Below are 3,826 nucleotides of genomic sequence, written 5' to 3' on the forward strand. Positions count from 1 at the left end.
TTGTCCAAAATTTGGAAACCATTGTTTCATGTATTTTGTCCAATTTTTAGGTTAGTATTTTGTCCAATTTTTAGGTTAAGATGAAAGGGTAAACCTATTGCCTGTCACTGTATTTTTGGAAATTGAAATCCTGACTTCTATGCCCAGCATTCCATTTGAATCCTGAATAAAATAGTTCCTTCTCTGAATTTCTAACAAAACTAAAACAACCCAACATATATCCTAAATCCCAATATTTTTTTAAAAAATAAGGTAGTAGCAACAGAAATGCAAAGGAATGAAATACAATGCTGGCATTAGGAGACAGAAGTTCTACTCCTGGGCTTTAACTAGAATAAGGTATTTGGGGGAAACTAATCTGGTTTAAATCCATATTTGATATATTTTAAAGTGAGATTTCACTGTATGATTAAGCATACCAACTGGAAAGTAACACTTTAAGGTGTTCATTTTTCTTGAGAGGATGAGATATTTAGAGACAACACTGCTAAATATTTTCTTAGTTCTGGGTGTTTATATGAGTCAATAAAGTTGATCTATTCCCTCTGTATAAGTGTAACAAATATCAGGCAAACACAAACACATGAGTTTGTATATTGGTAAAACTCCGTACAGCAAAATGGAGTTTTGCAAGTAGGCTTTGTACTATAACCTGCTATAGCCACATCACCAAAATTCAGTATAATGCAGAGATTACAATTCTGGTGTAGGGCTAATGGTTTTAAAGCCCACTGCTATCTCTTACAGCTGTGTAATAATGGGCAAGTTGCTTCTCTGAGCCTGTTTCACTATATACAAAATGGGGACAGTAGCATTATTTGGCGGAGGATTAAATACGATCTTGTATGGAATCTGAACTTTATATAGTATCAGCCATATATTATTGTCAGCTTTCACTCTCTCTCATAAAGTCTCACCAAAGCCATCTTTTTTTTATCTTCTACTCCTGATTTTACAAGATGAGGTCAGAAATTCAAATTATGACAACAGACAACATAAATTTTCTTTCCTTAAGAAGAAATTATATTATTTCTAAAAAATATTGTTTTGAATAGAAAATCAATACTTCATAATGAATCAGCTTCTGCAGTGTTCAGATTATACTTACCTTTTCATATAATATATGTGACAATAACAAAAAGAATTCCCATAAGAACCTTTCTCAATTTCCATAACAGTTACAGAAACACCACTTAATAGGTAAATTTTAGAAAGGAGTAGTATATATTTTCTTTTTTTACAAAAACTATATTTTACCAAGGAAAACGTCTAGGAGTCACATTGGTGGACCCAGGAGAGGCCCTGGCCTGGAAAGGCCATGCACAGCCGTCCACGGTGGGGAGGGCGGCACCTGGGCCCATGGCCACACTTGGGGAAGAGCCAGAGGAGGCCCAGGCCACGCCTGCAGAGGAGCTGCCCCATGCTGACCCTGAGGAAGGGCCAGGACACAAAGCCCTGCTTGCTGCAAATGGGACACCTTGACTGCTGGTTCCCCGGGCTGACAGCTGCCCTCTCACATGTACTCCCCACAGTCGGAGATGATGACTTTCTGTTTGGATTTCCTGTCCTTGCTGCCCTGGGCCTCAATCGGCCACAAGACGTCCAGGCCGTCCGTGACCTCCCCAAATACCACGTGCTTGCTGTCCAGCCAATCCATCTTGTCACATGTCAGGAAGAACTGGGAACCGTTGGTGTTTGGGCCTGAGTTGGCCATGGAGAGCAGGCCTGGTCCCGTGTGTTTGAGAATAAAGTTTTCATCGTCAAACTTCCTCCCATAGATGGACTTGCCCCAGTGCCCTTGTGGTTGGTGAAATCGCAGCCCTGGCACATGAACTGGGGGATGATATGGTGGAAGCTGCTGCCCTTGAAGCCAAAGCCCTTCTCATGGGTGCACGGGCAGCGGAAATTCTCTGCTGTCATGGGAACGACGCCTGAACCCAGGAGCATCTGGATTCAGCCTGCTGGCTTGTTCTCAGTCTTGATGTCCGTGTACACCTGAGGGTTTGACTGGGCTTTTTTTACAGCGGGCTCTGCCTCCTGGGTTTCCACTTTGGGAGGCTCTGTCCCTTCTTCTTTATTCTCCTCAAGAGTCTTCCCAGAAAACTTCTTCAACCAGCCATCCTCGGACCAAACTGGTCTGGAAGAGCCTTCCTTAATCCTTATGGGTTTTGCCAAATTGACACGAATTGTCCATATAAACAGCTCAGGTTCATTCATGTTGTCTACAGCTGCTGCAGCATCCTCTGTCAACTCAAATGCAACAAAAGCAAATCCTCGGTGCTTTTCTGTTTCCTAATCCAGGGGAATCTGGATATCTGTGCTGTCTCCAAAAGGGATAAAAGCAGCATGAAGAACTTTGTCATCTACCTCCTCTGCAAGTCCGCAACACTCGCTTGGTAGTGGCCATCTTGCTCTCACCAAGGAGTAATATTTTAAAGGAGGTTTTGACAGTTTTGTCAATGTATTTATGTCATCTTCTGTCATGATAGTGGGTCTACAAAATTATTTTATAATTATTTTATGATAAAACAGCATGCTTATAATCTAGTGTATGCCTTCATTATTTGTAAAATCTTCCCATTATATGTAGGTTTAAAAACAAAAAACTTCTTGTCACTTATTTTTAACTAAGAGACACATTAAATACCAGCTTTCTTGAACATAGGAAAAATGTAAAAATATGGTCTGGGAACACTGAAGAGGATGATAAAAAAAAAGTTAGGGGAAATGAGATTTTATTTAGCCTCTTAAAATTTGATCCAAATACAGATCACTATAAATAGCAATTATTTAATTATGTAAGAATAATTATTACATAGGATCTCAAAGTAAATAATTTTGCTCCTACCATAAAATATTATTTGTCTCTAGATTTCAATACTTAGAATCAAAGTCCACAGATCAGCAGGTTAAGAAAACACATGCTGTATATATTTACAGCTATAACTTGCATTACAAGAGAATTAAAAAGAAATGAAGCTATAAAGGAAACACTTTTATGGATTAATCTCTTCTAAGTGATATATGTGATACAAATGATTAGCATTAACTGATCTTCTTGAAGAATGTACTGGTATAATTCATTATAATGGCTTTGAAGTGCAATTAGTGAACTATAGTGTAAATGACACTGCTGTTCATAGTCCTACCCATAAGAGTAATTATATTTTGAAAACTACTTAGTGAAAAATTGATTGAATGAGTCCTGTGGGCATAGATAATTGAGATAAAAATATGTAAACAAAATGCCTATTAATAGGCTTTATGGCACATTTATATATTTACATGGTTTACTAATGCAAGATTTTATAAATGGAATTTTTAAACTTTTCTTTTTAAGTAGATTTCTAACATAGAAAAACTGGATTTATATATTTCATTTAATAAAGCTAAACTATTTCTCTAAATACAATGTAATCATGTTTTTAACTGGATGAAAAAAGAGAGAATGTCCTATTATAATGACAAAGTAAGCAAGAAATAAAAGATCAAATTTCAAGTCTTAAGAAATAGGATAATCCTATTTATATTTTTATACTCCAAGTAGAAGGAAAATCATAGTAGGTGACACTATATCATAACCAAGAGCCCACAAAATATAAATCAAAATTACTCTATATCTATAGGATATAAAATAATAACTCAAAAATATTTTCATTGTTTATTTAGGTACTACACTATCATATTGGTAAAAATACATGTTATGAATTAATTCTTAATCTAAAGGTTTATTGTTCTAATATCAAAAAGACATATAAATATATATGTACCCTATATTCCATATTTACAAAGGTATAATTTTACATATGTATATGTAGATACACAC

The 3,826-nt window shown here is 36.3% G+C and overlaps 1 pseudogene; it reads right to left on the reverse strand.

Annotated features, from left to right (window-relative positions):
* Positions 1–1,513: 1,513 nt before the first annotated feature.
* Positions 1,514–2,407, reverse strand: LOC116763544 (annotated as a pseudogene).
* Positions 2,408–3,826: the final 1,419 nt, after the last annotated feature.

Source organism: Phocoena sinus, chromosome 12 (genome assembly GCF_008692025.1).
Source record: "Phocoena sinus isolate mPhoSin1 chromosome 12, mPhoSin1.pri, whole genome shotgun sequence".
NCBI classification, from domain to species: domain Eukaryota; kingdom Metazoa; phylum Chordata; class Mammalia; order Artiodactyla; family Phocoenidae; genus Phocoena; species Phocoena sinus.